Source organism: Pogoniulus pusillus, chromosome 9 (genome assembly GCF_015220805.1).
Source record: "Pogoniulus pusillus isolate bPogPus1 chromosome 9, bPogPus1.pri, whole genome shotgun sequence".
Lineage (NCBI taxonomy): Eukaryota > Metazoa > Chordata > Aves > Piciformes > Lybiidae > Pogoniulus > Pogoniulus pusillus.
In genome coordinates this window covers 39,190,423-39,217,468 of record NC_087272.1, presented here as the reverse complement: position 1 = coordinate 39,217,468, position 27,046 = coordinate 39,190,423, and the positions used below count along the sequence as shown (strand labels likewise).

General features: G+C 52.7%; 1 long non-coding RNA gene across 1 annotated transcript in view; it reads right to left on the bottom strand.

Annotated features, from left to right (window-relative positions):
* LOC135178372 (uncharacterized) overlaps positions 1-27,046 on the bottom strand; it is a 49,958-nt gene that overhangs the window by 11,544 nt on the left and 11,368 nt on the right. The window contains exon 2 of the long non-coding RNA XR_010303486.1: positions 4,620-4,681. This is a non-coding gene — a long non-coding RNA (uncharacterized LOC135178372). The remainder of the gene's footprint in view (positions 1-4,619; positions 4,682-27,046) is intronic.

The following is a 27,046-nucleotide window of genomic DNA, read 5'->3' as shown; positions in this document are numbered from 1 at the left end:
CCTGGCCTCAAACACCTCTGGGGATGAGGCTTCCACCACCTCCCTGGGCAACCCCTGCCAGCCTCTCACCACTCTCCTGCTCAACAACTTCCCAACATCCAGCCTGCATCTCCCAGTTTCTAGCTTGGTTCCATTCCCCCCAGTCCTGTCACTCCCTGACAGCCCAAAAAGTCCCTCCCCAGCTTTCTTGTAGCCCACTTCAGATACTGCAAGGCCACAAGAAGGGCACCTGGGAGCCTTCTCCTCTGCAGACTGAACAGTTCCAAGTCCCTCAGTCTCTCCTCCCAGGAGAAGTGAATCACAGCAATAACCAGGCTGGAAAAGACCTCAGAGATCATTGAGTCCAGCCTAGCACCCATCCCTTCTCATTAACTAACCCCTGGCACTGAGTGCCTCATCCAGGCTCCTCTGGAACACCTCCAGGGATGGGGACTCCACCACCTCCCTGGGCAGCCCATTCCAATGCCAATCACTCTCTCTGCCAACAACTTCCTCCTCACATCAGCCTAGACCTGCCCTGGCACAGCCTGAGGCTGTGTCCCCTTGGTCTGGACATTTTCCAAAGCAAAAGGGAAACTGTTATTGAAGAGCACAAAGTTCTTGTGTTGTAAGAACAGGGTAACAGAAGAGCAGGAGCAAGGAAGGATGATAACAGGGAATCTCCTCAAACATATTTAAACTACCAAGTATCTGGCAGCTGCAGTTCCAGGGGCACTTTGAAACAAACATGAACTGAGCCCCTTGGCCAGCCTTGGTGAACACAGCTTTGGGCAGCAGGATTGAGAGACAGATCTGCAGGCAACCTCCTCCTTGCTAGCATCTTGCAGTCAAAAATCTCTTCCTAGTTCTTAGGCTAGTCCCAGACTTAGAATCATAGAATCAGGCAGGTTGGAAGAGAGCTCCAAGCTCAGCCAGCCCAACCTAGCACCCAGCCCTGGCCAACCAAACAGACCATGGCACTAAGTGCCCCAGCCAGGCTTGGCTTCAACTCTCTCTGCCAGGAACTTCCTCCTCACATCCAGCCTAGACCTGCCCTGCCACAGCTTGAGACTGTGTGTCCTTGTTCTGTCCCTGGCTGCCTGGCAGCAGAGCCCAACCCCACCTGGCTACAGCCTCCCTGCAGGCAGCTGCAGGCAGCAATGAGGTCATAGAATCATACAGAGAGTGATTGGCATTGGAATGGGCTGCCCAGGGAGGTGGTGGAGTGGCCGTGGCTGGAGGTGTTGCAGCCAAGCCTGGCTGGGACACTTAGTGCCATGGTCTGGTTGGTTGGGCAGGGCTGGGTGCTAGGTTGGGCTGGCTGAGCTTGGAGCTCTCTTCCAGCCTGCTTGATTCTATGATATTCCATGGTGAGCTTCTCCCTAGGCTGGATTCAACTGCCAAGGCTGAGTTTACAAGCAGGTGACATGCATGAAAGGATCTAATTCAGTGGCTGCAAACTCTATGCTCACATCTCCTGCCACCCCATGGCACACAGACTGCAGCATTTTAGGTTGGCCTGGATGATCTTGGAGGTCTCTTCCAGCTTGGTTGATTCTATGATTCTATGAAATCATGGAGCCAGGCAGGTTGGAAGAGACCTCCAAGCTCAGCCAGTCCAACCTATCCCCCAGCCCTATCCAGTCAACCAGACCATGGCACCAAGGGCCTCACCCAGGCTTTGCTTGAACAGTGAAAATACACTGAAGGATATCAAGTCATAAAATCATAGAATCAACCAGGTTGGAAGAGACCCCCAAGATCATCCACTCCAACTTAGGCACTCACAGGGTGAATGTGATCAACTGATGTGATGCTGCCAGGAAAACAGAGGTTCAGCTGTGGGGTGCATCAGCTCAGTAGTCCCTGGAGTGGGAGATGTGCTCATGCTGCTGTGTGTGACTGTTAGGATCTGACCTGCCCAAGCCCATAGCATCTGAATTCCAGCTGGGAGAAGGGCAAAGAAAGGGCATTAAGAATAAGAGAGAGGTGGAGGATTCACTGCACAAGCAGAGAATAAAGGAGTGTGGGTGGCTTAGACTAGAAGGCAGTCAGCTGGCTCCTGGATGTTCACTGCTAAGTGGCTAATCAGCAGGCAGTCATTAAAGAATTAAGGGAGATGGCAACCCTGGCACAAGGACAGCTGAGCAGAAAGTGACAATGGATAATCTGGAGTGGGAATTCAAAAGCAAGCTCTCATCCTGAGGCACCTTAGAACGTTGTCTCCAGTGGCAGGAAGGAAGAAGATGCTTTTAATGTGGGCTTAGTTGTGACTAAGGCTAAGAGGCCTGAAGCAGGGGTGGGGCAAGCCAGGACTTCTGCTGAAGCAAGGGTGGGAGGGAAACAAAGGCTTGGGCCAGTATGTCCCTTCCCAAAGTGATAAACAGGTAGCCACAGGTGCTTGTTGGTGTTTTGCCCAAATGAGGGAGAGCAAGCCCTGGGGTCACCTCATATGGTGAGTTTGGCAAATGCCTTCCTGATTGGTGAATCTCTGTGGCCAAAAGGAGCCTTTGCACTTGGGCAACAAATAGAAATGGAGCCTCAACCACCTCCCTGGGCACCCCATGCCAGCCTCTCACCACTCTCCTGCTCAACAACCTCCTGCTCACCTCCAGCCTCACTCTCCCCACCTCCAGCTTTGCTCCATCCCCCCCCATCCTGGCACTCTCTCACAGCCTCAAAAGTCCCTCCCCAGCTTTTTTGGAGCCCACTTCAGATGCTGGAAGGCCACAAGAAGGTCCCCTGGGAGCCTCCTCTGCTCCAGCCTGCACAGCCCCAACTCTTTCAGTCTGTGCTCACAGCAGAGCTGCTGCAGCCTCTCAGCATCCTCCTGGCCCTGCTCTGGACACTCTCCAGCATCTCCACAGCCCTCTTGTCCCAGGGGCTCCAGAGCTGGATGCAGGACTCCAGGTGGGGTCTCAGCAGAGCAGAGCAGAGGGGCAGAATCCCCTCCCTGGCCCTGCTGGCCACACTGCTGCTGCTGCAGCCCAGGCTCTGCTTGGCTTTCTGGGCTGCAAGTGCACACTGCTGGCTCCTGTGCAGCTTCTCCTCCAGCAGCACCCCCAAGTGCCTCTGCTCAGGGCTGCTCTGCAGCCACTCACTGCCCAGCCTGGAGCTGTGCTTGGCATTGCCTCCACCCAGCTGCAGGACCTTGCCCTTGGTCTTGTTGAACCTCCTGAGCTTGGCTTGTGCCCACCTCTGCAGTCTGCCCAGGTGCCTCTGGATGGATCCCTGCCCTCCAGCCTGGCTGCTGCACCACACAGCTTGCTGTCATCAATCAAACATCCCTGACTTCCAGCTTCTTTTCCCCAGTATCCTGACACTCACACAGTCCTTCCTGCTCTTAGTCCCAGTATCACAGGATAAGGCAGAACATGGGAGGATGGGTCAAGGGTAATAATGCCCTTAAAAACCCCAACCAACCCACACCAGAAACTGCCAAAACAGAACTGATGGAATTAGAATGGAGCTCAAGGTTTTCTTTTTGCCCTCAGACAACAGAAGTTCTCTCTGCATGACACAGTAAATCTGGTTTCCTGGTGCCACACTAAAATGCTCAGAGAGCAATGCTTGTTCTGAAAGGTGGCTTTGGTGTTTCCCACTCCCCACACACTTTGTAGTTCTTCCATCTTAATTCATAGAACCACAGAACCAGTCAGGGCTGGAAGGGACCACAAGGAGCAGCCAGTGCCAACCCCCTGCCATGCCCAGGGACACCCTACCCTAGAGCAGGCTGCACACAGCCTCAGCCAGCCTGGCCTCAAACACCTCCAGCCATGGGGCCTCAACCCCCTCCCTGGGCAGCCCCTGCCAGCCTCTCACCACTCTCCTGCTCAACAACTTCCTCCTCACCTCCAGCCTCACTCTCCCCACCTCCACCTTTGTTCAATTCCCCCCACTCCTGCCACTCCCTCACAGCCTCAAAAGTCCCTCCCCAGCTTTTTTGTAGGTTCCCTTCAGATCCTGGAAGGCCACAAGAAGGTCCCCTGGGAGCCTCCTCTGCTCCAGCCTGCACAGCCCCAACTCATAGGAGTGCTCATAGGAGAGCCTGGAAGAGTTTGGGCTGTTCAGTCACTTCTGAATTCATGCCACTTCTCCTTCAAATGTCCTGCTTGGCTCTGGCTTATGTTTTTTTATCTTCCCCTCCCTCCCTTCCTTACTCCAGATGAATGAAAGAGGCCCCCTGGAAAGATGAAATGTGAAGGACAGGTCCTGGCAGCTCTGATTGGGTTTGAATAGTTTCATGTCCTTTTCTAGTTTCAAGTTCTTTAGGGTTTAGCCTCCTCCTTAGAAGCCATTAAAAGCCATTTCTGATTCACTGAGCTGAGATTATGCAGATTGCTGCTGAACTCAGAACAGCAAAGGTTGCAGCCCTGAATAAAAAGAATCAGCAGGCACTGAACAATGAGGCACATTCACCTGTGCACAGCACATTTCACCTGACTGCATCACAAAACACTGCTGAAACTCAAGAACCACCCTGGAGGCCTTCATTCTTCCTCCCATCCTCACCAGCTCAGCCTGCTGACAGTCCTTCAGTTGTTGGTACCTCTTTTCCAGTGGGAATCACAGGCAAACCAAGCCACAGCTTCTGCCAATGGATGACTGGAGTCAATAATTCATCCTGGGCCATTTCTTACCTGATCATGAAAGCTTGGTGCAAGTTTTCTCCAGTTGTCTTCCTCCAGGTACTCACAAAACCCTGAAAAAAAGGGAGAGAATAGAATAGAATCAACCTCCAGGCTCATAGACTCATAAACTCATAGAATCAGGCAGGTTGGAAGAGACCTCCAAACTCACAGACTCAAGCTCATAGAATCCAGCAGGGTGGAAGAGAACTCCAAGCTCATAGACTCATAAGCTCATAGAACCAAACTCAAAGCTCAGCCAGTCCAACCCAGCACCCAGCCCTATCCAATCAACCAGAGCATGGCATTTAGCTGTTAGCACACTCACAGCTGACACTTCATTAGATTAGGAGGGCTTTAAGTAAGTCAGCAGTAATTGGCTGGGAGAGCCTCATGCAGATGGGCCAGAGCTGGAGAAGGTAACATTCTCTACATTTAGAATAGAATCATAGACTCAAGCAGGTTGGCAGAGAGCTCCAAGCTCAGCCAGCCCAACCTAGCACCCAGCCCTGCCCAACCAACCAGACCATGGCACTAAGTGCCCCAGCCAGGCTTGGCTTCAACACCTCCAGCCACGGCCACTCCACCACCTCCCTGGGCAGCCCATTCCAATGCCAATCACTCTCTGCCAGGAACTTCCTCCTCACATCCAGCCTAGACCTGCCCTGCCACAGCTCCAGGCTGTGTCCCCTTCTTCTGGTGCTGGCTGCCTGGCAGCAGAGCCCAACCCCACCTGGCTACAGCCTCCCTGCAGGCAGCTGCAGACAGCAATGAGCTCTGCCCTGAGCCTCCTCTGCTGCAGGCTGCACACCCCCAGCTCTCTCAGCCCCTCCTCACCCCCAGCTGCTCCAGGCCCTTCTCCAGCCTCCCTGCCCTGCTCTGGACAGGCTCCAGCCCCTCAAGGTCCTTCCTGGAATGAGTGACCCAGAGCTGAAAACAGCACTCAAGGTGTGGCCTCCCCAGTGCTGAGCCAAGGGGGATGATCCCCTCCAGTCCCTGCTGCCCAGCCTGTTTCTAACCCAAGCCAGGATGCCATTGTCCTTCTTGGCCAGCTGGGCACTGCTGGCTCATAGTCAGTCAACTGCCAGCCAGCACCCCCAGGTCCCTCTCTGCCTGGCTGCTCTCCAGCCACTCTGTCCCCAGCCTCTAGCACTGCAAGGTGCAGTTTTCCAACCACATCCCCCCCAAGTCTGTAGCTTGGCATGGAGCTGTAGAGAGCAACGAGGCCTCCCCTCAGCAGCAGCTCTCAAGTCTGGCACCATTGAAGAGGGAGGGAGGAGGAGGAGGAGGAAGAGCAGAGGCAGAAGATTTTTCAAGCACTGTTTGTCACCAACACCCTTGGTGCTCTGACATGGAGCAGGTCTGAGATGAGGAACCAGAGATGCTGATGGCATTGGGAAAGCCTGAGGGCTGCCTGACTGCAGCTAAGCATCCCCTCACACACAGCTAATTAATTAATGTGGCAGTTAATTACCAGGCTGGTTTGGTCTGCCAGAGCAAAGCTTTGATAGGCAGTGCCTGGCCAAGGCATTTACTTCAGTCACAGAGTCCCAAAGTGTCAGGGGCTGGAAGGGACCTCCAAAGCTCAGCCAGTCCAACCCCACCTGCCACAGCAGGAGCACCTAGGGCAGATCACACAGGAACACATCCAGGTGGGGTTGGAATGTCTGCAGAGAGGGAGACTCCACAGCCCCCCTGGGCAGCCTGTGCCAGGGTTCTGGCACCCTCCCAGGGAATAAATTCCTCCTAATCTTCAAATGAAGCTTCCTCTGCTTCAGCTGCCACCCAGTGCCCCCAGTGCCTGGCTCCAACCTCCTACCACTCACCCTACACACATTGAGAACCATTGCTGAGGTCACCTCTCAGCTCCTCCTCTCCAAGCTCCAAGCCCCTACTCCCTCAGGCTCTCCTCACCAAGAAGATGTTCCACTGCCCCCAGCACCTTTGTGGCTCCATGCCAGACCCCATGCCAGTCCAGCCAAAATGAAAAGCAAACATTTTTGCTCCTGGCCCCTTGGCACAGTTCCATTATTACCCTGATGGCCTCAGCCTGGCACCCCCCAGGCAGTCGTCTGAATCCAGCCAGAGTTAAGCTGAGATTACAAAAGGTACAGAGAGGTCAGGCTAGGTCGGGAGGGGGGTGGAGAGGGGGCACAAAAGCAGCCAGAAGGCAGCCATAGACAAGCTGGGTCCCTGATACAGTGCACCTGGCCTTCCACAGCCTCTTGTTTGCTGCTTGGAGTTCTTTTCCTCTCAATCAGAACAAAACTGAGCCAATAAGCAAACAAGACCTTGAGTTATACTTTTTCCCCCCTCCCTCTGCAATACTTCCTCCAAATGCCTGAGAGATGTTTGAATGGAATCACTGCCAGCATAGCTGAAACTCTTTGCTAGCCCAAATTCCCCTGGCACATGCATGATCACAGGAGGTTAGGGGTTGGAAGGGACCTCCATAGACCTCACAATGAACCAGCTTGGAAGTGACCTCTGAGGTCATCGAGTCCAACCTATCACCTAACCCTGCTGATTAACTAACCCCTGGCACTAAGTGCCCCAGCCAGGCTTGGCTGCAACACCTCCAAGCATAGCCACTCCACCACCTCCCTGGGCAGCCCATTCCAATGCCAATCACTCTCTCTGCCAGCAACTTCCTAACAACATCCAGCCTAGACCTGCCCTGCCACAGCTCCAGGCTGTGTCCCCTTCTTCTGCTGCTGGCTGCCTGGCAGCAGAGCCCAACCCCACCTGGCTACAGCCTCCCTGCAGGCAGCTGCAGGCAGCAATGAGCTCTGCCCTGAGCCTCCTCTGCTGCAGGCTGCACACCCCCAGCTCCCTCAGCCTCTCCTCACAGGGCTCTGCTCCAGGCCCCTCCCCAGCCTTGCTGCCCTTCTCTCCACACCTGCCAGCACCTCAACAGCTCTCTGCAATTCAGGAGCCCAGATCGAGTCCAACCCAAATGATGCTACTAGGGTGGTCAAAGAAGCACAGCAAGGAGCAGGCTGTCCTGCTCTGGCAAGGGGGGTTGGCCTGGAAGAATTTTGAGGTTCCTTCCACCCCCTAACATTCTATGATTCTGTGTCATTTGCTGATGATTGCAGCCTCAGTGTCTACAGCAGCACTGAAGGGAAGATATTTTCCTCTCTAGGCACGATCTTGAGCAGACTTCCCTGCCTACAAGGGGAGATTGGAACTGGATGACCTTCAAGGTCCCTCCCAAACTCAACCATTCTATGATTCTATGACTTGGGTCTTAACTATGGGTCAAGAACTGGCTGGAGGGCTGGGCCCAGAGTGTGGTGGTGAATGGTGCCACATGCAGCTGGCACTGGTGCTGTGCCCCAGGGATCAGTGCTGGGCACAGTCCTGTTCAGTGTCTTCATTGATGATCTGGAGCAGGAGATTGAGTCCAGCAGCAGTGAGTTTGCAGTGACACCAAGCTAGGAGCAGCTGTGGAGCTGCTGGAGGGCAGCAGAGCCCTGCAGAGGGACCTGGCCAGGCTGGATGGGTGGGCAGAGGCCAATGGGATGAGAGTGAACAAGGCCAAGGGCAGGGTTCTGCACTTTGGCCACAACAACCCCAAGCAGCACTGCAGGCTGGGGCCAGAGTGGCTGAGAGCAGCCAGGCAGAGAGGGAGCTGGGGGTGCTGGGAGAGAGGAGCTGCAGAGGAGGCAGCAGTGCCCAGGTGGGCAGCAGAGCCAATGGCATCCTGGGCTGGCTCAGGAGCAGTGTGGGCAGCAGGACAAGGGAGGTTCTTGTGCCCACCCCTGTGCTCAGCACTGCTCAGGCCAGCCCTGGAGTGCTGTGTCCAGTTGTGGGCTCCTGAATTGCAGAGAGCTGTTGAGGTGCTGGCAGGTGTGGAGAGAAGGGCAGCAAGGCTGGGGAGGGGCCTGGAGCAGAGCCCTGTGAGGAGAGGCTGAGGGAGCTGGGGGTGTGCAGCCTGCAGCAGAGGAGGCTCAGGGCAGAGCTCATTGCTGCCTGCAGCTGCCTGCAGGGAGGCTGTAGCCAGGTGGGGTTGGGCTCTACCTAACTGATTCTATCACTTGGTCAACAGATAAGTGGACTGGAAGTCAGGGGAGGGAAAGCACCACCCCAGGACACCACCAGGGTGTCTTTGAGGCATCAGAACATTCAGAGCTGATTCTGGGAGGAGGCCACGAAAGAGAAAGAGTGGTTTAAAAATACCTCTGCCCTTTCAGGAGCTCTGCCTTGCCTCTGCCAGGAGCAGGGAACGGAAGCTCACCTTACACTTTAATCAGTGTTTCCCCCCTCACTTAATTTTAATCTGACCCTGAGTAATGCCCCCTAAGAAGATTGATTGAGAAGCAGATTACAGCATTCTAATTTGCTAATGAGGAGGCATCATCCTCAGAATCACAACCTCCAGTAGGGACTTAGGAGAGGCAGCAGGAAATAAGATAAATGAAAGCATTGAGCTCCCCTTGGCTTTGTCTTCCAGCTGCAGCACTACCCCCCAGAGCTCCCCAGCCCTGCCTCAGGTGGGAAGGGCCACAAGGAAGGGCCTAGGAACACCCTAGAGAGGGATACACATGGGGCAGAGATTTGTATGGAATGAGGTGGTTCCTGCAGTGCAGTGCCCCAAGATCAGCAGGCTCAGGTCAGGATGCAAGTCTGGGTTGCAACTGGCCCAGGGCTTCCAAGGAGATCTGGGGGGTCTGTGCACAGAGGATAGACCCCAAAGGCTCACAACTTACAGCCAGAGGGAGGGAGAGCAGATCTGCCATCACAGAATCAAGCAGGTTGAGGCTGTGGGCAGCCTGATCTAGTGTGAGGTGTCCCTGCCCATGGCAGAGGGGTTGGAGCAGGCTGATCCTTGTGGTCCCTTCCAACCCTGACTGATTCTGTGATTCTGCTTCTGAAGCTGTGCAGTCATAGAACCATAGAACCAAGCAGGTTGGCAGAGAGCTCCAAGCTCAGCCAGCCCAACCTAGCACCCAGCCCTGCCCAACCAACCAGACCATGGCACTAAGTGCCCCAGCCAGGCTTGGCTGCAACACCTCCAGCCACAGCCACTCCACCACCTCCCTGGGCAGCCCATTCCAGTGCCAATCACTCTCTCTGGCAAGAAGCTTCCCTAATAACAAACTTCATGGCCAAGATTTTCTGGGAACAGCAAATTGTGAACTACAGGACACCCCTGGGACTGAAACACAGGGAAGCACAGAGCTCCTGTAACGGGGCAAGGAAGGGAGGAAAGGGCCTCCAGGGAGATCATCGAATCATGGAATGTCAGGGGCTGGAAGGGATCTTGAAAGCTCTTCTGGTCCTGGCTCCCCCTGCCACAGCATTAACACCCAGAGCAGATCACACAGGGGCACAGCCAGGCAGCCCTTGACTATCTTCAGAGAGGGAGACTCCACAGCCCCCCTGGGCAGCCTGTGCCAGGGCTCTGGCACCCTCACAGGGAGAGGCTGAGGGAGCTGGGGGTGTGCAGCCTGCAGCAGAGGAGGTTCAGGGCAGAGCTTATTGCTGCCTGCAGCTGCCTGCAGGGAGGCTGTAGCCAGGTGAGGTTGGGCTCTGCTGCCAGGCAGCCAGGGACAGAAGAAGGGGACAGAGCCTGAAGCTGTGCCAGGGCAGGTCTAGGCTGGATGTGAGGAGGAAGTCCTTCTGTGATTCACAACCTCCCTGGGCAACCTGTGCCAGGCTCTCACCACCCTCACTGCAAACAACTTCCTAACATCCACTTTCAATCTCCCCTCTGCCAGTTCAAACCCATTCCTCCTCATCCTCTCATTTCCAGACCTTGTCAGTAGTCCCTCCCCAGCCCTCCTGCAGCCCCCTTCAGATCCTGCAAGGCCACTCCAAGGTCTCCTCCAAGCCTTCTCCTCTCCAGGCTGCACAGCCCCAACTCTCTCAGCCTGTGCTCACAGCAGAGCTGCTGCAGCCCTCTCAGCATCTTGGTGGCCTCCTCTGCACTGGCTCCAACACTTCCACGTCCTGCTTGTCCACAAAGGATTCAAGCCTTTTGTGTATTAACCTTGCCTCCCTCTCTGGACCTGCTGCTTGAGGCATCTCAGCGTTCACCCAGAGCCCTGCAGAACCTCTCAGTGGGGGCCACTGGTGGGCATCCTCCCTAGGCAGGGGCAGGATGTCCTGCTTTGCCAAGAGCAAGCACTTGGGATGCCTCCTCCTTGCTGATTCCCTGCTGCACCTCTCCACCTTCAGTGTCCCTGAGGCCCATGCTGCCTTTTAGGGTTTTTTAAGGCCAGGCTAAGTTATAAGGCCAGGCTTTTAAGAGTAATCACTCTAATATTAGGTTCAAGGCACATCTTGGACCTAAGGCCAGGCTTTTAAGATGAATCAGTTTAATATTAGAAACAAATATGCCAGGATTAAACCCAAGGTAAAACTCAACACTGCTCTGTGAATCAGAGTATCAGTCAGGGTGTGAAGGGACCACAAGGAGCAGCCAGTGCCAACCCCCTGCCATGCCCAGGGACACCCTACCCTAGAGCAGGCTGCACACAGCCTCAGCCAGCCTGGCCTCAAACACCTCCAGCCATGGGGCCTCAACCCCCTCCCTGGGTGGGAGCTGTGGGTGCTTCACACAGCTCTCACTCTGTCATTTCAGTGTGGATCACACAAAGTCCTCCCAATGTGGCCAGGCTGAAGAGATGGGAAATGAGCATCCCCACAGCCATCCATCTCCTCTCCACCCCTTTCCCTGCCCACCATCTCCCACCTGAATCATTTACCTCCATTCTAGCCCTCAAACTGCCCAATTTTGCCTCCCAGCTCTTGATTTGCTTACACTGCAAATGGAAATGTAATGACCTGAGCTATATCATCCCTTTTTATTTGCACCTCTCTCCAGGCTAAGGAGACTTAACTCACCTTTTGAAATGTTCATAACATTGTCATTGCTGGAGGTGTTACCAAAAAAAGCCTGGCTGGGGCACTTAGTGCCATGGTCTGGTTGGCTGGGCAGGGCTGGGTGCTAGGTTGGGCTGGCTGAGCTTGGAGCTCTCTGCCAACCTGCTTGGTTCTGTGATATGGAACATACAACTCTAGAACATATCCACTGCACAACCTAGAAATGGGTAGATTCAGACTGGGTGTTAGGAGGAAGTTGTTGAGCAGGAGAGTGGTGAGAGGCTGGCAGGGGTTGCCCAGGGAGGTGGTTGAGGCCCCATGGCTGGAGGTGTTTGAGGCCAGGCTGGCTGAGGCTGTGTGCAGCCTGCTCTAGGGTAGGGTGTCCCTGGGCATGGCAGGGGGCTGGAACTGGCTGCTCCTTGTGGTGCCTTCCAGCCCTGCCTGACTCTGTGATTCTATGACTTTATGATCCTATGCCTCTATGAATCTACAATTCTATGCCTCTGTGGGTCTATGACTTTCTATGACTCTATGGTTCTGTGCCTCTATGGTTCTATGACTCTATGATTCTATGACTCTATGATTCTATGACTATGATTCTATGACTCTATGATTCTATGACTCTATGATTCTGTGGCTCTCTGCCACTATGACTCTATGGTTCTATGCTTGTATGACTATGACTCTATGTTTCTATGGTTCTATGACTCTATGATTCTATGCCTCTATGGCTATGATTCAGTGACTCTTTGACTATGACTTTATGATTCTGTGACTCTGTGGCTCTATGATGCTATGACTCTGTGACAGTATGATTCTGTGACTCTATGGCTCTCATTCTGTGACTATGACTCTGTGATTCTCTGACTCTATGATTCTCTGACTCTGTGATGCAATGACTATGACAGTATGATTCTACGACTCTATGACTCTCATTCTGTGACTATGACTCTGACTCTGTGATGCTGTGACTCTATGACAGTATGATTCTATGACTCTGTGAGTCTCATTCTGTGACTGATTCTCTGACTCTATGATGCTCTGATTCTATGATGCTATGACTCTATGACAGTATAATTCTATGACTATGACTCTCATTCTGTGACTATGACTGATTCTGTGACTCTATGATGCTATGACTATGACAGTATGATTCTATGACTCTCATTCTGTGACTATGACTCTGTGATTCTCTGACTCTGTGATGCTATGATTTATGATCCTGTGACTCTGTGATGCTATGACTATGACAGTATGATTCTATGACTCTCATTCTGTGACTATGACTCTGACTCTGTGATGCTATGACTCTATGACAGTATGATTCTATGACTCTATGAGTCTCATTCTGTGACTGTGATTCTGTGATTCTATGACTCTATGATTCTCTGGCTCTATGATGCTATGATTCTGTGATTCTATGACTCTATGACAGTATAATTCTATGACTATGACTCTCATTCTGTGACTATGACTCTGATTCTGTGACTCTATGATGCTATGACTATGACAGTATGATTCTATGACTATGACTCTCGTTCTGTGGCTATGACTCTGATTCTGTGACTCTATGATGCTATGACTATGACAGTATGATTCTATGACTCTATGACTCTCACTCTGTGACTATGACTCTCATTCTGTGACTCTATGATGCTATGACTATGACAGTATGATTCTATGACTCTATGACTCTCATTCTGTGGCTATGACTCTGTGATTCTGTGACTCCATGACAGTATGATGCTATGATTCTGTGGCTCTATGACTCTATGTCCATCTCTCCATATAGACACAACACACCTGCAGCATCCAATCACCCCATCCACACCACTTGCCCCTGCTTTCCCTTCCAAGACTTTGACCTCACAGCTCCTACAGCGAGCTAAGAACTGAGCTGGGCTTATTCTACTTATTTTTGGTTCTTTTTTTGGTTTGGTTTGTTTTTCCCAGGTAGCAGCAGTGCAGAGTTGTGCTCATTAGTATTCATTAATACTTTTCCACGAGGAAATTAATGATTCCATCCTCACTGCAGAGTCTGAAAGGTACATAGTGATTAAAAGATGGAAGGGCTTGCATAAGTGCCTACCTTCTGAAGCCTGACTGTGACGTGGGCTGTGCAGGGGGTGTGGGGGGGAGAAATGATCCTAAGAATATCCTAAGGACTGTGTCAAGATTCCTCCTTGCATCAGACATGTTAAGACTGCCTGAGGCACCTCCTTTCAGTCGTCTCCTGCTCTGCATCTGATTACACAACCCAACCATGCCTGCAACTTAGAAGTGGGGTTGAATGGGCTCCTAAACCACCTTCTCTCCCAGGAAGGAACATTTCAGGTGCCTTAAATATAAGAGGAGCTGCCTAATGTCATTTCAGACGGCTCTGAGAAGCCTGTCTGGCTTGCAGCTGCTGCTCCAGCAGGGCACAAATCCTGCCATAAATCCCATGTCAAAGCTGCCAACACGTTTCGATGACTCCAGCGACTGCCAGCATCTCCAGAGACATTTTCTGTCTGGCTACCTGAATCCCTCCTCTCCCCCCCACCTCCCCAATTCAATTACAGCTGAACAGGGAAAACAGAGAGTCAGCAGATAAACTCAGATAGAGCTCCAGCCAGCATTTCCCAGCCACGCTGCACGTTTGGGCTCTTTTCTCCCTTTCAGTCACTCCTCTCTGCATTGAGCTGATTGCCTCTCCGGGGTGGCTTTGGTGAAATGGCTGACAAATGAGCAGCAGCTGCAGCAGCCTGGGCTGAGGAAACGCTTGTCTGGGTTCAGAGAGCAGCAAACCCAACATCTCCACCCTGCCTGCTGATCCTGCTGGGGCTGAGGTTGAAGTCATAAGGATGGGAGCACTGCCTCTCCTCAGCCTGCCTGCTGGCTTGGGGACTGGGCTTCTGCCACCAAGCCATCCCTGAGGGAGGCATCACTTCCAGGCATCATAGAGCCATAGAACCAAGCAGGCTGGAAGAGAGCTCCAAGCTCAGCCAGCCCAACCTAGCACCCAGCCCTGCCCAACCAACCAGACCATGGCACTAAGTGCCCCAGCCAGCCTTGGCTGCAACACCTCCAGCCACGGCCACTCCACCACCTCCCTGGGCAGCCCATTCCAGTGCCAATCACTCTCTCTGCCAACAACTTCCTAACAACATCCAGCCTAGACCTGCCCTGCCACAGCTCCAGGCTCTGTCCCCTTCTTCTGTTGCTGGCTGCCTGGCAGCAGAGCCCAACCCCACCTGGCTACAGCCTCCCTGCAGGCAGCTGCAGGCAGCAATGAGCTCTGCCCTGAGCCTCCTCTGCTGCAGGCTGCACCCCCCCAGCTCCCTCAGCCTCTCCTCACAGGGCTCTGCTCCAGGCCCCTCCCCAGCCTTGCTGCCCTTCTCTCCACACCTTCCAGCACCTCAGCATCTCCCTTCAATTCAGGAGCCCACAACTGGACACAGCACTCCAGGTGATAGAGAAGGAAAAATGCTTCTGCAGCCTTAGGACAGGAATGGAAACAGGAAGAGAGGACAAAAGGACTGTGCCAAGGTTATGAATGTACCTTCCATGCTGTAGAGCAGCTGAGGTTGAAAGAGAGTTCAGACAAACAAATCTCCTTACCAGTCAGTTCTCTGGGATGTGATGTTCCAAGTTCTGCAAATCTTCCAAACTGAATGGAAGGGAGCTCAGAGCTCTTCTCCTCCACCCTCCCCATCATGCCCGGGGACACCTCTCAACTAGGCTCAGCTGCTCAAGGTCTCATCCCACCTGGCCTGCAGCACCCCCAGCAAGGAGGTAGATGCAGCTGCTTGGGCAGCCTGGGCCAGACTCTCTCCAATCTCACACTCAACAGCTTCTTCCTCAGCTCCACTCTCAGCCTGCTCTGCCTCAGCTCCAAACCATTGCCCCTTGGGCTGTCTCTAGAGCCCCTGATGCAAAGTCCCTCTGCAGCCTTCCTGCAGGCTGCCTTCAGCTCTGGGCAGGCAGCTCTGAGGTGCCCCTGGAGCCTTCTCCCCTGCAGGCTGCACCCCCCCAGCTCCCTCAGCCTCTCCTCACAGGGCTGTGCTCCAGGGCCCTTCCCAGCCTTGCTGCCCTTCTCTCCACACCTTCCAGCACCTCAACATCTCTCCTGAATTGAGTGGTCCAGAACTTAAGTCGAGCTGTTGCTGTTAAACCTCAGAGTAGGTAGCCTGCAGCAGCAGCCAAGGCTGGCAGTGTAAACACAAGAGGCAATCATTCTGTGTAGGAAGTGTGCTCTCCCCTTCCCTGTCTCAAAAGCACACTGCAAACCCCAGAGCAGGCAGGCACCAAAGCTGAAAGAGAGGAGGGGGTGAAAAAAAAAGACACCCCCCCCCCAAAGAAACACCTCCTTAGTTCCCCCTAGTTCCATTACTTTTGTATTTCATAGAATCACAGAACCAAGCAGGCTGGAAGAGAGCTCCAAGCTCAGCCAGCCCAACCTAGCACCCAGCCCTGCCCAACCAACCAGACCATGGCACTAAGTGCCCCAGCCAGGCTTGGCTTCAGCACCTCCAGCCACGGCCACTCCACCACCTCCCTGGGCAGCCCATTCCAATGCCAAACATTGTGGTTGCCATGGTAATTATGCCTTTAACAAGGTAAGCAAGAGCCTGGAAAGTTCTGCTGGGGATGGGGGAAAAGGCAGCAGCCCAAGGTCACAGATGATGGTTCCCAAAGAGGCTGAGATCCTTTCTTCTGCCATATGCTTCTACTGCAGCTTTACCAGCCCAGCACGAGGAGTACCCAGCCACATTCCTCCCTCCTTGCTTTGTCTGTCACTGCAGGGCAGCTGCTGGAGCACAGAAACTAGGGGAAGGATTTGGGAGCCACATCAGCCTCCTTGCTACCCTGCTGAGAGGATGGCAGGAGAACCACAGAAGGTCAGGGGCTGGAAGGGACCTCCAGAGCTCATCCAGTCCAAACCCCCTGCCAGAGCAGCAGCACCCAGAGCAGATCACACAGGAACACACAGAATCAGTCAGGGTTGGAAGGAGCAGCCAGTGCCAACCCCCTGCCATGCCCAGGGACACCCTACCCTAGAGCAGGCTGCACACAGCCTCAGCCAGCCTGGCCTCAAACACCTCCAGCCATGGGGCCTCAACCACCTCCCTGGGCAACCCCTGCCAGCCTCTCACCACTCTCCTGCTCAACAACTTCCTCCTCACCTCCAGCCTCACTCTCCCCACCTCCAGCTTTGCTCCATTCCCCCCACTCCTGCCACTCCCTCACAGCCTCAAAAGTCCCTCCCCAGCTTTTTTGGAGCCCCCTTCAGATGCTGGAAGGCCACAAGAAGGTCACCTGGGAGCCTCCTCTGCTCCAGCCTGCACAGCCCCAACTCTTTCAGGCTGTGCTCACAGCAGAGCTGCTGCAGCCTCTCAGCATCCTCCTGGCCCTGCTCTGGACACTCTCCAGCATCTGCACATCCCTCTTGTCCCAGGGGCTCCAGAACTGGATGCATCCACAGCCAGGCAGCTCTTGAATATCTCCAGAGAGGGAGACTCCACAGCCCCCCTGGGCAGCCTGTGCCAGGGCTCTGCCACCCTCACAGGGGAAAAATTCCTCCTCCTGTTTCCATGAAGCTTCCTCTGCCTCAGCTGCCACCCAGTGCCCCTTGTGCTGTCCCTGGGCATCACCCAGCAGAGCCTGGCTCCAGCTCCTGCCACTCACCTGCACACATTGAGAACCACTGCTGAGGTCACCTCTCAGTCCCCTCCTGTCCCAGCAGCACAGCCCCAGCTGCCTCAGGCTCTGCTCCTAACAGAGCTGTTCCATTCCCTTCAGCACCTTTGTGGCTCTGTGCTGGACTCTCTCCAGCAGTTCTGTGTCCCTCTTGATCTGGGGGGCCCAGATCTGGACTCAGCACTGCAGATGTGGCCTCAGCAGGGCAGAGCAGAGGGGCAGGAGAACCTCTCTCCACCTACTCACCACAGCCCTTCTAATCCAGCCCAGAATGGCATTGTCCCTCCTGGCCACCAGAGCACATTGCTGCCTCATGCCCATCTTCCCATCCACCAGGACCCCCAGATCCTTTTCCCTTTGCTGCCTTCCAACAGCTCAGTCCCCAACCTATCCTGCCTCCTGGGGCTGTTCTTTCCCAGGTGCCAGACTCTCCCCTTGCCCTTGTTGAATGGCACTGAGCAGCTCTGTTCCTCTGCCTGCCCTCACAGACCTTTCTGTGGCTTCTAAGAAGCCTTTCTCTGCTTGGTGAAGCTGAGGTTCTTCTGAGAAGTGACAGAAAAGAGATTTCTCTTTTTCTTCCCTCTCTGTGCATCAGATAATCTAATTTGGAGAGCTTTTATCTGCTGTTTCCCCCTCCCCTTTGCTCTGTGTGGGTTTTTCACCTAACACCACCAGCAAAAAAACAAGGAACTGAAAAGAGACTTTAGAGGAAGGAAAATGTAGAGCCTCATAATTTAACAGAGAGGTTCAAAAGGAGGTGAGAAGCTAAGGAGCTAAAAAATCTGTTTGTTTTCATCTGCCTGCTGCCTTCAGGGCACAAGTCTTTAAATAACTCTAGACTCAGTGGCTTCTGCTCCACCAGAAGAGCCTGGGTTTGGTTGAGTCTCCCTGGAAGCAGGGCAGAAAGCTTTGCACCTGGTTTGAGCAGAGCAACCTTTTGTCTTCCTGTGATCAATAAAAATCTGAGAATCAAGCAGGTTGGAAGAGACCTCCAAGCTCATCCAGCCCAACCTAGCACCCAGCCCTGGCCACAACCTCCCTGGGGGTGTCCAAGGTTGGATGAGTCCTTGAGCAACCTGTTCTAGTGGGAGGTGTCCCTGCCTATGGCATGGGGTTGGAGCTGCCTGAGCTTTGAGGTCTCTTCCAACCTAAACCATTCTATGTGTCCAGTTGTGGGCTCCTGAATTGCAGAGAGATGCTGAGGTGCTGGCAGGTGTGGAGAGAAGGGCAGCAAGGCTGGGGAGGGGCCTGGAGCAGAGCCCTGTGAGGAGAGGCTGAGGGAGCTGGGGGTGTGCAGCCTGCAGCAGAGGAGGCTCAGGGCAGAGCTCATTGCTGCCTGCAGCTGCCTGCAGGGAGGCTGTAGCCAGGTGGGGTTGGGCTCTGCTGCCAGGCAGCCAGCAGCAGAAGAAGGGGACAGAGTCTGAAGCTGTGCCAGGGCAGGTCTAGGCTGGCTGTGAGGAGGAAGTTGCTGGCAGAGAGAGTGATTGGCATTGGAATGGGCTGCCCAGGGAGGTGGTGGAGTGGCCGTGGCTGGAGGTGTTGCAGCCAAGCCTGGCTGGGGCACTGAGTGCCATGGTCTGGTTGGTTGGGCAGGGCTGGGTGCTAGGTTGGGCTGGCTGAGCCTGGAGCTCTCTGCCACCCTGCTTGATTCTATTTCTATGATCCCCACACCCAGCCCTCAGGTATTTATAGCCAAGTCCCCCCACAGCTTGTCCTCTGCACACTAACCAGCCCCAGGGCTCTCAGCCTTTCTTCATAGCAGAGATGTTCAAGTCCCCCCTAGTCCTCCTCATAGCTCTTCATGAGACTCTCTCCATCCCTACCTCTCTTTATGTACTGGACACTAATTACAGCTCAGAATTCACCTCAGGAATCAGGCCCTCCAGATCTCATCAACCTGAAAGCTTGGAAGAGGCAGAGGAAGTTCCATGGAAACAGGAGGAGGAATTTTGTCCCTGTGAGGGTGGCAGAGCCCTGGCACAGGCTGCCCAGGGGGGTGTGGAGTCTCCCTCTCTGGAGATATTCAAACCCCACCTGGCTGTGCTGCTGTGTGATCTGCTCTGGGTGCTGCTGCTGTGGCAGGGAGGTTCTCCTGCCCCTCTGCTCTGCCCTGCTGAGGCCACATCTGCAGTGCTGTGTCCAGCTCTGGGCCCCCCCAGTTCAAGAGGGACACAGAACTGCTGGAGAGAGGCCAGCACAGAGCCACAAAGATGCTTTCCCTCTTCCTTAAATCACTTCTTTGATCTCTTTTTTTTTTCTCACTCATTTTTCCCTCTCATATCTTTTTTCCTCTCGCTTTTTAAGTCTATTTTTATCTCTTTTTTCTCTTTTTCTTTTTTCTCTTTTTCTTTTTTCTCTTTTTAATATTTTTTATCTTTTTTCCCTCTCTTTTTTAATCATTTTTAAATCTATTTTTTTCTCTCTTTTTTCCCCTCTCACATCTTTTTCCTCTCACTTTTAACATCTATTTTAATCTCCCTTTTTTCTCCTTTTTCTTCACTCTTTTTTCTCTCTTTTTATCTTTTTTAATCTTTTTTCCTTCTTTTTTAATCAGTTTTTAAATCTCATTTTTCTCTCTTTTTTTCCCTCTCATATCTTTTTGCTCTCACTTTTTATGTCTACTTCTATTTCTTTTTTTTATCTTTTTTCTCTCTCTTTCTCTCTTCTTTCTCTAATATTTTTAAATCTTTTTCCCCCTCTCTTTTTTTAATCACTTTTTAAATCTCTTTATTTATCTCTTTTTTCCCCTCTCATGTATTTCCCCCCTCACTTATTAAGTCTATTTTTATCTCTTTTGTATCTTTTCCCCTCTCTCTTTTTTCTCTTTTCAATCTTTTTTTATCTTTTTTACCCTCTCTTTTTTTTTAATCACTTTTTAAATCTTTTTTTCCTCTCCCTTTTTCTCTCCCTGTTTTTCCTCCTTCTTTCTCTTTTTTATCTCTTGGTTCCTCTTTTTTTCTTCCTTTTTTACCTGTTTCATCTATTTTTCCTCACTCTCTTTTCTATCATTTTTTTCTTTCTCTTTATCTCTTTTTTCCTTTATCTCTTCCCCCCTTTTATTCCTTTCTGTAAATCTCTTTTTCTCTCCCTTATCTCTCTATCTCTTTTTACCTCTCATTTTTCTCCTTTTTTTTCCTTTTTAATGTATTTTTTCTCCCTGTTTTATCTCTTTATTTTTCTCACTCTTCTCTCTCTCTCTTTTTATCTCTTTCTTCATCTTTTTTTCTCTCTCTTTAATCTATTTTTTCCTCTCTTTTTTAGATCTCTTTTTTTCTCTCCTTTTTCCTTTCTCTCTCTTTTATCTCTTGTTTCCTCTTTTTTTCTTCCTTTTCTCCCCTCCCTGTTTTATATCTCTTTTTTTCACTCTTTTTTCTCTTTTTATTTTTTCTTTTTTTCTCTCTCACTTTTTATGTCTTTTTTCCTTTTTTTTCTCTTTACCCCCTTTTTTCTTCTTTTTTTTTTAAATCTCTTTTCCTCTCTTTATTCCTCTCTTTCTCTCTTTTTTTCCTCTATTTTTTCTTCCCCCACACTTTTAACTTTTTTCTCTCTTTTTCTTTTTTCTTCTCTTTTCCTCTCTCTTTTAGTTCTCTTTTTCTTTCTTGTTTTCTCTTTTTTCTCTTTTTACATCTTTATTATAATTTTTTCTCCTTTCTCTTTTAAATCTCTTTTTTCTCTTTTTTAATCTCTCTTTTTTGTCTCTCTTTTTTCACTGTTTTTTCTCTTTTCTCTCTTTTTTCCCTCTCTTTTTTATCTTTTTCTTTTTTAAATATTTTTCTCTTTTTTCTCTCTCTTCTTTTTTCTTTTTAATCTTTTTTCCTTTATTCCACTCTCTCTGATTTCTTTTTTCCCTCTCTCTTTTTCCCCCCTCTCTCTTTTCCCCCCCTTCTCTTTTTTCCCCTCTCTCTTTTTTCCCCTCTCTCTTTTTTCCCCCTCTCTCTTTTTTCCCTCTTTCTCTCCTTTTCCCCTCTCTTTTTTCCTCTTTCTCTCCTTTTCCCCTCTCTCTTTTTTCCTCTTTCTCTCCTTTTCCCCTCTCTCTTTTTTTCTCTTTCTCTCCTTTTCCCCTCTCTCTTTTTCCCCTCTTTCTCTCCTTTTCCCCTCTCTCTTTTTTCCTCTTTCTCTCCTTTTCCCCTCTCTCTTTTTTTCTCTTCCTCTCCTTTTCCCCCTCTCTCTTTTTTTCCTCTTTCTCTCCTTTCCCCCTCTCTCTTTTTTCCTCTTTCTCTCCTTTTCCCCTCTCTCTTTTTTCCCTCTTCCTCTCCTTTTCCCCCTCTCTCTTTTTTCCTCTTTCTCTCCTTTTCCCCTCTCTCTTTTTTCCCTCTTCCTCTCCTTTCCCCCTCTCTCTTTTTTCCTCTTTCTCTCCTTTTCCCCTCTCTCTTTTTTCCCTCTTCCTCTCCTTTTCCCCCTCTCTCTTTTTTCCTCTTTCTCTCCTTTTCCCCTCTCTCTTTTTTTCCTCTTTCTCTCCTTTCCCCCTCTCTCTTTTTTCCTCTTTCTCTCCTTTTCCCCTCTCTCTTTTTTTCCTCTTCCTCTCCTTTTCCCCCTCTCTCTTTTTTCCCTCTTTCTCTCCTTTCCCCCTCTTTCTCTTTTTTCCCCTCTCTCTCTTCCCCCCCCCCCCCCCCTTCTTTTTTTCTTGTGGTTTTACGTTTGTTTTTCCCACATTTAAAACATTCATTTCTCTTCTCTATCCCCAGTTTTCCAGCAGGGATCTGAAAGCAGACAGCAGCAAACCCAGCTCAGCATCAGGCTGCCCTTGCCTGGTCCAAATCTGTGTGGAGTTCAGCAGCAACAGATGGCCCTGCCGTTTGCATACCAACTGACCCCAGCTCTAGCCACTTCCTCTGCTGCAGTCCTTTCCCGTGTGCTATGCAAAATCCAGCAGGCAGATAGTGTCACCAGCACCTTAGTCACCCAGCAGACACCTCCCCTTTCCCTGGAGCCTCCCAAAGTCACATCCTGCTGCCATTCCCAACCCCCACAGAACCACAGAATCAACCAGGTTGGAAGAGACCTCGAAGATCATCCAGTCCAAGTGTTCCATGGAGCACAGAATCATCACTGAGGCTGGAAAAGACCTCTGAGATCAGCAACTCCAGCCAATAACCTAGCACCATGACAAAGAAGATGCTCTGATGGGCTGGAGCAGCTCTCCTATGGAGACAGGCTGAGAGAGTTTGGGTTGCTCAGTTTGCAGAGGAGAAGGCTCTGAGGAGACCCTGGAGTGGCCTTCCAGTGTCTGAAAGGGGCTACAAGAATGCATGGGAGGGACTTTAGAGGGTGTTGGGTGGTGATAGGACTGGGGGGAATGGATCCAAGCTAGAGGAGGAGAAAGTGAGATCAGGCAATAGGAAGAAGTTCTTGCCCATGAGGGTGGTGAGAGACTGGAGCAGGTTGCACTGAGAGGCAGTGGAAGCTTCATCCCTGGGTGTTTTTAAGGCCAGGCTGGATGAGGCTCTGGACAGCCTGATCTAGTGTGAGGTGTCACTGCCCGTGGCAGGGGGTTGGAACTGGCTGATCCTTGGGGTCCCTTCCAGCCCTGACTGATTCTGTGCTGCTGTGCTATGGTACCACAGTGGAGAGCATCTGCTGCGTGTTGGCTTTGAATCTTTGCTGTGGCAGAGGAGAAACTGCAGGAACCCTGCAAAGGTTGGGAACACTGCTAAGAGACAAACAGCCTCTTAATGCCCACCTGGTCAGGTGGAGGTGTCCTTGCCCACAGCAAGAGGGTTGGAACTAGCTGATATTTAAGGCTGGGGAGGGGCCTGGAGCAGAGCCCTGTGAGGAGAGGCTGAGGGAGCTGGGGGGGTGCAGCCTGCAGCAGAGGAGGCTCAGGGCAGAGCTCATTGCTGCCTGCAGCTGCCTGCAGGGAGGCTGTAGCCAGGTGGGGTTGGGCTCTGCTGCCAGGCAGCCATGGACAGAAGAAGGGGACAGAGTCTGAAGCTGTGGCAGGGCAGGTCTAGGCTGGATGTTAGGAAGAAGTTCCTCAGAACAAGAGTGATTTACATAGGAATGGGCTGCCCAGTGGAGCCCCCATCCCTGGAGGTGTTGAAGAGGAGGCTGAATGAGGCACTTAGTTAATTAGAAGGTTTAGGTGATAGGTTGGACTCGATGATCTCAGAGGTCTTTCCCAACCTGGTTCATTCTGTGGCTCTGTGATTCAGACGGCACTGGGATGCTGCTTCCCATGCTCCAGAGATGCTTTTCCTCCTCTCCATCCACAAGCTCCCTGCCAAAGCCAGAGGGAGAGCAGAATTCTCCCCTCCTTTCTGCTCAGGCAAACATCCTGGGAAACAGAGCCCTATGCCAGGATATGAGGGATTTGCCTGGAGGGTCCTGGAAACAGTGACTAAGCCCCCCGGGGGTGTCTACAAACACATCAGAGCTGCAGTAAACGTTGCAGGAGCTGAAATCTGTGCCCGGGCTGCACAGGTAGCCCTGGGCTGGGCTGGCTGCCACTGCTTCCAGAGCCACACAGTGCCTCTGGCTTGGGGCTGGCAGGGAAAGCCAGGAGCATCCCCAGACACACCCCCCCCACCCCCACCCCCCCAACCACACTGTCTGGTTGTGCTGACTCCATAACATCTCACTTCTCTCATTAAGAGCAGAATATTCTGTTCCCTTTCCAAATGTCACTTGGTGATTATCTCAGCACTCCCTTAGGCAAAGCAGGGCTCTCAGCAAGCCTTAGAAAGGCGGCAACAAACATACTCCTGCTGCCCACCCATGCAACATAGAGGGGGAGGCTCCAGTGGTTAGCCCCCAGAAGAGAGCCCAGCCCCACTCACACTTGTGGCTTGGACAGATTCACTCTGGTATGGGTCAAGAACTGGCTGGAGGGTGGTGGGGAATGGTGCCACATCCAGCTGGCAGCTGGCACTGGTGCTGTGCCCCAGGGATCAGTGCTGGGCACAGTCCTGTTCAATGTCTTCATTGATGATCTGGAGAAGGGGACTGAGTCCAGCAGCAATGAGTTTGCAGTGACACCAAGCTAGGAGCAGGTGTGGAGCTGTTGGAGGGTAGGAGAGCCCTGCAGAGGGACCTGGCCAGGCTGCATGGGTGGGCAGAGGCCAAGGGGATGAGAGTGAACAAGACCAAGGGCAGGGTTCTGCACTTTGGCCACAACAACCCCAAGCAGCACTAGAGGCTGGGGCCAGAGTGGCTGAGAGCAGCCAGGCAGAGAGGGAGCTGGGGGTGGTGGGAGAGAGGAGCTGAAGAGGAGGCAGCAGTGCCCAGGTGGGCAGCAGAGCCAATGGCATCCTGGGCTGGCTCAGGAGCAGTGTGGGCAGCAGGACAAGGGAGGTTCTTGTGCCCACCCCTGTGCTCAGCACTGCTCAGGCCAGCCCTGGAGTGCTGTGTCCAGTTGTGGGCTCCTGAATTGCAGAGAGCTGCTGAGGTGCTGGCAGGTGTGGAGAGAAGGGCAGCAAGGCTGGGGAGGGGCCTGGAGGTGTTGCAGCCAAGCCTGGCTGGGGCACTTAGTGCCATGCTCTGGTTGGTTGGGCAGGGCTGGGTGCTAGGTTGGGCTGGCTGAGCTTGGAGCTCTCTTCCAGCCTGCTGGGTTCTGTGATTCTCTGATGCTATCAGACAAGCTGCAATGTTATCTGCAGGATTCACCACAGTGAGCTGAAGCACTGAGCTGGAGCAATCTGTCTGGAAACCTCTGTTAATTTTTTTTCTTTTAATCTAGGTTTCTGATGCTTCCTGATCTGTCCTGAGCAGCACAACACCAGCAAAGCCACTTCTCTTTCCTCTCTGGATGCCTTTGCTGCTGCCAGATGGAACTGGGAAACAAAGAAATGAGAACACTGCAGATTGGAGACAGTGAAATGAGAATTGCTTCTGAGGAGCACAGAATCACTGAATGCTGGAGACATTGAGGGTATAACAGCACAGAACCTTACAGGTTGGAAAGGACCTCCAGAGAGCATCCAGTCCAACCTTCGCTGGCAGAGCAGGATCACCCAGGGCAGGTCACACAGGAACATATCCAGAGGAGAGCTGGAAAGTCTCTAGAGAAGGAGACACCACAGCCCCTCTGAGCAGCCTGCTCCAGAGTTCTGGCACCCTCACTGGAAAGAACCATAGAACCAAGCAGGCTGGAAGAGAGCTCCAAGCTCAGCCACCCCAACCTAGCACCCAGCCCTGCCCAACCAACCAGACCATGGCACTAAGTGCCCCAGCCAGGCTTGGCTGCAACACCTCCAGGCACAGCCACTCCACCACCTCCCTGGGCAGCCCATTCCAATGCCAATCACTCTCTCTGCCAGGAGCTTCCTAACAGCAGCCAGCCTAGACCTGCCCTGGCACAACTTCAGGCTGTGTCCCCTTCTGGTGCTGGCTGCCTGGCAGCAGAGCCCAACCCCACCTGGCCACAGCCTTCCTGCAGGCAGCTGCAGGCAGCAATGAGCTCTGCCCTGAGCCTCCTCTGCTGCAGGCTGCACACCCCCAGCTCCCTCAGCCTCTCCTCACAGGGCTCTGCTCCAGGCCCCTCCCCAGCCTTGCTGCCCTTCTCTCCACACCTTCCAGCACCTCAACAGCTCTCTGCAATTCAGGAGCCCACAGCTGGACACAGCACTCAAGGAAGTGTCTACCCATGGTGAGGTGACAGTTCTCTGTTCCAGTTTGCATACATTGCTGTGTGGCTTATTGCTGTGCACCACCTAAAAGGCATTGGCCACATCCACTTGATGACCACCCCTTACATACTTAGAGACATGGATCAGATCCCCTCTCAGCCTTCTCCTCTCAAGACCAAACAGCCTCAAAGCTCTCAGTCCCTCACTGAAGGTTCAGACCTGTCCTTTCCTTCTGCTTTTCACTATCAGTTACAAATCTGTCCTCAAGAAAACTCATTCCCCAAAGAGTGCTCCTGCTCCACCTTCAGAACTGAAAGTTCAACATCTTTGTGGGTGCCATGGACAGAGGCACTGAGAGCAGCCTCAGCAAGTTTGCTGCCCACACTAAGCTGTGTGGTGCAGCAGCCAGGCTGGAGGGCAGGATTCATCCAGAGGCACCTGCACAGGCTGCAGAGGTGGGCACAAGCCAAGCTCAGGAGGTGCAACATGAACAAGGGCAAGGTCCTGCAGCTGGGTGGAGGCAATGCCAAGCACAACTCCAGGCTGGGCAGGGACTGGCTGCAGAGCAGCCCTGAGCAGAGGCACTTGGAGGTGCTGCTGGAGGAGAAGCTCCACAGGAGCCAGCAGTGTGCACTTGCAGCCCAGAAAGCCAAGCAGAGCCTGGGCTGCAGCAGCAGCAGTGTGGCCAGCAGGGCCAGGGAGGGGATTCTCCCCCTCTGCTCTGCTCTGCTGAGACCCCACCTGGAGTTCTGCCTCCAGCTCTGGAGCCTCTGGGACAAGAGGGCTGTGGAGATGCTGGAGAGTGTCCAGAGCAGGGCCAGGAGGATGCTCAGAGGCTGCAGCAGCTCTGCTGTGAGCACAGCCTGAAAGAGTTGGGGCTGTGCAGGCTGGAGCAGAGGAGGCTCCCAGGGGACATTCTTGTGGCCCTCCAGCATCTGAAGTGGGCTCCAAAAAAGCTGGGGAGGGACTTTTGAGGCTGTGAGGGAGTGGCAGGAGTGGGGGGAATGGAGCAAAGGTGGAGGTGGGGTGAGTGAGGCTGGAGGTGAGGAGGAAGTTGTTGAGCAGGAGAGTGGTGAGAGGCTGGCAGGGGTTGCCCAGGGAGGTGGTTGAGGCCCCATGGCTGGAGGTGTTTGAGGCCAGGCTGGCTGAGGCTGTGTGCAGCCTGCTCTAGGGTAGGGTGTCCCTGGGCATGGCAGGGGGTTGGCACTGGCTGCTCCTTGTGATCCCTTCCAACCCTGACTGATTCTATGCTGCTCTGCCACCTCCTGTGTAAAGCAACTTAGCTCCCAGCAGCCTGAGGATGTCTGTGAGCTGCTTCCCAATCTGCTTTGCACTGAGCTGCAATTACAGCAAAGCATTTGAGAT